Genomic DNA, 6,948 nt, shown 5'->3' on the forward strand with positions numbered 1-6,948 from the left:
TTGATTACATGTCACCGTTTAAAAAATATCTTGCCTTATAAATTACATAAATTATATTAGTTAAGTGCAGTCATAGATCATTCTATTTGAATTGTAACACTACATACGAGACCATGAGGATGACACAGAGATGACTTCGCAAGAATTAAATATTAAGGCAGAATAACATTGCTTAACCCCTGTTAGTGTATGCCCCAGGCATACATAGTGAGAGTTTGAAGTCAAAACTGTTACTGTGATGGATCATATTTAATCATATCTGGGATATACGGAATTTTTTCACGTCTGAGGTGAATCGTAACCTTTAAATCTTTTTCCTCTTGAACTACTCTCTACCTTGTAAGTAATCACCTTCCAATTTGAGAAACTTACCCTGCACAAAAAGCATCAACTCTCGAATATCCACTACTGATTCCTTAAATGCTGACCATCAGGTAATTCTCGATTTAAACAAGAATATCCAGTGGAGCAAAAGACAACTTAGTGATTTAAATCGTTCTAAAACTCACTACTATCTTATATCTCGCAAAAGGATTCTTCTGCTCCTATGCGTATCTTCGATGACACTCCGATTTCTAGGCAAGATGATATATCTCTATTGGGGAATACCCTGACTTCTAATCTCTTTTGGCATAAGCACATCATAAATGTTGCTTCCTCTACATCTAATAAACTGGGGTTTCTCTCACTCTCGGCGTTACTTTTCTTTCAAACAGATTTTCACTCTGTACAAATCGCAAATCCGCCGTACCTTAGAATGTTGTTCCCACATCTGGCGCGGTGCCCACAAAACCTCTCTCAGGCTTCTAGATTCCATTCAAAAAAGGGCAATTAGGTTAGTTATTGACCCATCGGCTTGCAAAATCTCTCTCTCTCTCTCTCTCTCTCTCTCTTCTCTCTCTCTCTCTCTCTCTCTCTCTCTCTCTCTCTCTCTCTCTCTCTCTCTCTCTCTCTCATAGACATTCTGTTTCTGCTGCATGCCTTTTCTATAGATACTTCCATGGGCACTGCTCTTTTGAATAGGCTTCTGTAATTCACCCTCTTTCTTCCAAACCATTCCGAACCACTCAGCGTCGTTTTACTGTCCAACTTCAAAATCACAGAACCAACTTCTCCTCTTCTTCCTCATTTATCCCTTCAATTTAGTTTTCTGGGACGACTTCACTTCGCTCGTATTTCCTGACAATTACAACAGAAATTGAAGTCTAATGTGAACAAGTACCTTCCTTCGTTTTCTCAGCTTTCAACCCACGCACAGTACTAGCTAATGTAGGCTCTAATACATTTCGATTTTGAGTTATCATGAAAACAAATCCTAGATTTTTGTTCTCCAGGCAAAATCTTACATTTAGAAGCATAAACGTTCAGTCGCCATTTTTCAATCCACTTATTTCACCGATCTGATTGAAGGAAAATGACCCAGTTTTTTGTCGTTAACTGTCTTTCTTACCTTTAAAACATTAGCCCGCATTGGCAAGTTTCCCCGCACTCCCTAAGCAATGTCATTAAGGATGACAAGAAGAGAAGTGACCCCAAACATTTCAAGGGACAATTCACTACGCTGATCCATCCTGAGGTGAGCCCATTTATGAAGGATCTTGCCTTTACCATTAGCTACAAATAGCGTTCCTCAAGTAAGAATAATTCGAACTCACCAGTTGTTGCACTTTTTTTTCTGTTCCCCTCGAATTAAAGGGTAAAATTTTTGAAGATCTGAATTTGAAATATCTTCGATATCATTGATTCAGACCAAATATTCTTTGATCAACCATCGTATAAAAGGTTTTGCAGCGTTTCATGTGCACACTACCATAGCAAAAGTACTCGGAGACATCACACTTTTGAAGAAACACGAATTTAATGAACCTAATAAGAGTAGTCTCACCTTTCGTCCCAATGCAACATTGAACTATCGTGAAATGCATTCAACATGTTCTTTGTAGCAAGCAGACGGAAGTTTTGTCCATTCCTCCTTCACTGAAGTCGTCAGTTTAGCTGTAGAAGAATCGTGTATTCTCCAAGCCCTGATCTCGAGTTCCAGTTCATGTGAAGGTGCTCGATCGGCTGCATATTAGACTCTGGGGTGGTTAGGCGAATTCGTTGAACTTAAGTTTCCTGAAACTAAGTTTTCACACTGCTTGCTGTATGGGACGGAGGGTTATCGCGCTGGAACTAGGAACAGTCAGTTTCACCGAACTGCCAGAGTGTGCGAGCCACAGAATTGTCCAAGATATCAGCGCGCAACTCAGATTTGACGGTTTTCACAGGACAACCAAAGGTCTGAGTCCAAAACACGAGAAGCACATCAAGATCTACTCTTGTGAGTAGCAGGTGTGCCATTACAACTTATATGCTGTACTTATGTTTCAACTCCGCAATGCTCATGCCCTGCGTCTCCCACAGGACACTCCTCTGAACATCTAGAGCCCTAGTGTAATCTTTCTCGAGGATGCCACCAATTTTACCATCGCCATTTTCTCCAGGAATTGGCCAGTTTTTTCTCATCAGTTATATTTATTTATTTTTTCACATACCTGGCCACTTGCGTAAACCTGCGCAGTCTTCGTTCTTCTGTCTTTACACTAAATCGACTAAGGTTGACTTCTATAGGTTTAAAAACAATTACCGATACATCTGACGATTACGCGTGTTGTAAATGCTCTTAACACCTTACTACGACTCATTCTTCTTGTTTTTGATATACCTACACACGATTAATTTGTTCCTCTCTTTACGTAGATTTTTGATTCACTCCATTAAAGACATTGGTGGATGAGAGGCCGAAACTATTGGTATATCAGTGTATATATGTATGTAACACTGTTTGGAGTGTTAAAAACATCTCTCTGAAGAATTTTACGCCTGTGGCCTATTTCTGAAGTGCAATTTCCAGTTGTCTTATGAAATCTGAGATTGCGCGAACCATTTTAAGCATTAACAAACAATCACCCAACAAAATCTCTTCCTCTCTCTCTCGCTACTAATGTCCTCCACTTAATTTTATGTGTATTGTTTTTCCTTTCCTTAATTCTTTACCACCCCACTCATACATTTATCTCTATTCATTCCATGTCTTGGGAATACGTGCTAACCGGTCTTTTCAAGATCAGCTTCTTATTTTGGTGTTATTGACCACGCTATTCTTGCGTTCTTGGGAACTGTTCTTGCGTCACATTCCAACGATATCCTCACTAATGACGAAATTTCCCAATAGAAAAGAGCTGAATTGAAGAGCTCCTGTAAGAAGAAATCTAGCAGAATTATCTGCCTTGGTGGTGGAATACAGATATTAACTTTCAAAGCACCTGCATGCATTTGGCATCACATGACACGAACCGGTTCTTCAAAGCTTTTCATTTCCAAATAACGGACAGCATTTCATCAGATGAGCTACTTGAAAAGCTTTTCTTGAAGGCTAGTTTCCCATTTTCAAGGATTCAATGTAGATTTCAAGTTACAGGTTACGAGACGGGTAGCTCATATACCAAAACGTATTTGCTCAGCAATTTGCGTGAGTTTTCCGGTCGGTTTGCCTGTGCATAAACATATTATATTATCCAAAGAGAACTTTGCAAGAAATCCTAGCAAAATGTCTTCCAGAAAATGTCGGTAAAGCTCTTAGACAGTCAGTCGCCATCGAAGGAAATGCGGTCTGATTAAACCGAGGAACACACTGCACCAAACGTTAAATAATTTTTATGAATAATAATTCAAAATAAAGCTTTTCCAGACAAATGTTTACTTGATTTTCTTTCTTATTTTCGACCTTAGAATACGTCCCAATTTGTTTTCATATACTTTGAAAACATTTGCTTGATATTTGTACAGACCTGAAGAGGAGAGTTGAGTATTTCCTCGAAATGTTGCCATTATTTCAAGTCATCCAACAAACATCAAAACGATCATGAAACACAAGTTAGACAAGGTAAACACTCTGCTCTCCTGCAGCCTTAGCTGCCTAGGCCCTTGTTCTAAACAACACTCAACTAAACCTCTCTCTCTATTTCCCCCTTCCCTAATGTCCTACACTTAATTTTCTGATTATTGTTTTACCACTCCTTAATTCTTTACCATCCTATTCATATAGCTTTTTATCTCCATTCATTCCATGTCCTGGTGCTAACCGGTATTTTTACGATCAACATCTTATTTTGGTGTTACAGACTACGCTCTCTGAATACACAAAGATAACTGCATCACCGACGAACCCAGCCATATGCTTACTAACAACGCACGATTTCCCCATTGAAATCAGCTAAATTGAAGACGCTCCCGAAAGAATAAATCTATCAGAATTATATACCTTGGAGGTTTCTGCTGTTGTGCAATTTGTTTCCTGATCCATTGCAATTTTTGTCGTTTCATTAATCTTTTTAGATTTCTGTATGTCACATGATACCATAGCATTGCTCTCGTGGGCAGCACAGTTGTAATCGCTTCTCCACACTGGATGGAAAAGACCTCAGTTCGAATCCCGTCAATGATGTAAGGAATTTTTATGGGCATTTTTCACAATGTGTCCGTGTTCGTCGGTCTCAGGAGTGGGCATCAAAGGTTTATTCTCCTGAAAAACTCTGTTTTCATCCAGCAAACAGAAAATCGACCACAGAACACACAATTACCAGACATTACATACAGCACAATATGAGTTGCTGGTGCGCCTAAAACCTTATAACAACCAACTATATTTTCTAAGAAGATTTAAAGATGAATAATAATTGTAAATTGTTTAACTGTCACGGTACCATCGTGCTCATTAGAATGTTATATAAAGTAAACTGATAATCTGTAATTTAGATCGTCACAATGAGCACAGCAAAGAAATTGGCTTTCTAAACATCAAGCACAGCACTTCAAAGACCTTGGTTCTTCGTTCTTCTTTTCAAGCCCACAGTTCTTCTAAAATTAGCTCTAAATATTCCAAATAGATTACATCTAGAATCCTCTGAGCATCATATAACATAAATGATGTCTATTATTGCGTGTTCTTTGGGTGGTTTGCCTGTGCACGAACATGTCATATTGTCCGAATATAACTTTACTAGCATGAATCTTTTAGCATAGAACTTTTACCATGAATCTTCTTGTACTTAGAATTTCCTCCTCAACGTCTTGATGCTAGGCTTATAATTTCACTGGCAGCTTTGCCGCTTTATGACGAAATGTAGCGCTTTCCCCTCATGTTGGGACGCTTATTGTGGGCACAAATGTTCGACAATTTGGCAATTTTCTGATAGGAAAGTTTAGGTGAATTTAATCAAGCCCAACCATACATGAGGTGCATATTCGCGTTCTCAGTACTGGAAAATGAAATAATTACTGAAAAGTAAACAACAGTTTCCTGAACGAACCTCGGAGAAGATTCATAAACGCAGCAAACGCTTAAGCAGCAAGAATATCAAATTCGTCAATTGTGATCGTAGATATAACATCTTTGTAAGTGAATGAAGTGAAGTGTCACAATGGATAAAGTAGAATACAGATCAGTGATTCGGGTCCTCTTTCTGCATGGAAAAACACCCAAACAACAAGAAATGGTCGCTGTATAGAGAGAAGACGTTGCTGCATATTAGTATAGACAATTCAGATGTGGAAGAACCTCAATGCATGATGAAGTCTAGAATTAAGTCAATATTGCGTTAAATACTCTGATAATTTTGGTAATCAAGTAAAATATTGTTTTTGTTATCACTAATAGCTAAATGATTGTGATTTTCATTGAATGGATGTAGCAAAGTGTGTGGAGGCCAGTGATCTAGATTCGCAACCCACAGGAATCCTTTGATTCTAATAGTATTTAAGATGAATATGAAGTGTATTGCGATTTAATATTACGAATAGAGAAGTTAATGTTAAATACTTCCTTAAATATTTTTAAAATTCATACATGGCCGTGTCCCATTAATTTAGTGCAAGGAACAAATATTTAACACTCCGCCCGTGCAACTTGATTTATTTGATTTGTGTCCCCCTAGTAGAAAAGCATGAAACGAGAGCTGTCTCTGCCCATGCTTTGGCAATTCCCCGAATCGACTTATCTGAAGCTACGATTAACATTGTGGAAAATGGGAAAGAACATTTATTTGTTCATTGGATTAAAAGGTTTAAACGGATTGCAATTACCGGCAATGACCAATGACTGATAGCGCATCCAGAAGTGCACTCTTTAATCGACATTGTCTGATATCTGTCAGTGAGCCCTCCACTATCCCCAGACGATGATCACCCCTCGGATGTGTATGCTGGTCGGCTACACTTGGCTTCAGGGTTTTGGAATTGGTATGGTCCCCTCTGGTGTCACAGGCTGTTAGTTTCGACTATTTGGAAGCGACTTGGATGGCACTCTCCTGCCCAGCATTTTCATATGCGTATATTTTACTGTTTGTTTCAGCACCAGCAATTTGCAACATCCGGATCATCTTTTCTGCTTTTAGAATTCAGAAAAGCTCCATAAAGCCTTCTATGGCCATTGAATCGACGTCCGGCGCAACTGCGAAGTGGAATCAAGCCGACAGTACCAGTAAAGCGGTGAAAAGCATGTACGTGGTCACGATCGTATATTTCTCTGTATTCGCGCCTTTTGCCATCAACAAGATTATCAAAGCTACGAAGGGTGAATCAGCATCACTGTATTGGTCCAGTACGCTGGCCACATCTTGCCAGTTCATTGCTTCTGGAACCAACCCTTTCATCTATGGTATTCTGAGGAAGGATTACAGAAATACCTTTAAGAGACTTCCCAGAATTATCTGAGAAAATCCGAGAGTTGTTCTGCGGATAAAAGGTTTAGTGGAAGGCAACTAAAGTACATGTATACAAGTAGAACTTCATAGTATTTTATTCCACAATGTTAGTGTGGACACAATAGCGGATTCTGCTGCATATACAAGAATCCTATCTTTATTATTTGCATCCCATCATAACTATATTCACTAGGCTGAAATGTAA

Source organism: Mastigoproctus giganteus, chromosome 3 (genome assembly GCF_048544385.1).
Source record: "Mastigoproctus giganteus isolate SK-2022 chromosome 3, ASM4854438v1, whole genome shotgun sequence".
In the NCBI taxonomy this organism is placed as follows: Eukaryota; Metazoa; Arthropoda; class Arachnida; order Uropygi; family Thelyphonidae; genus Mastigoproctus; species Mastigoproctus giganteus.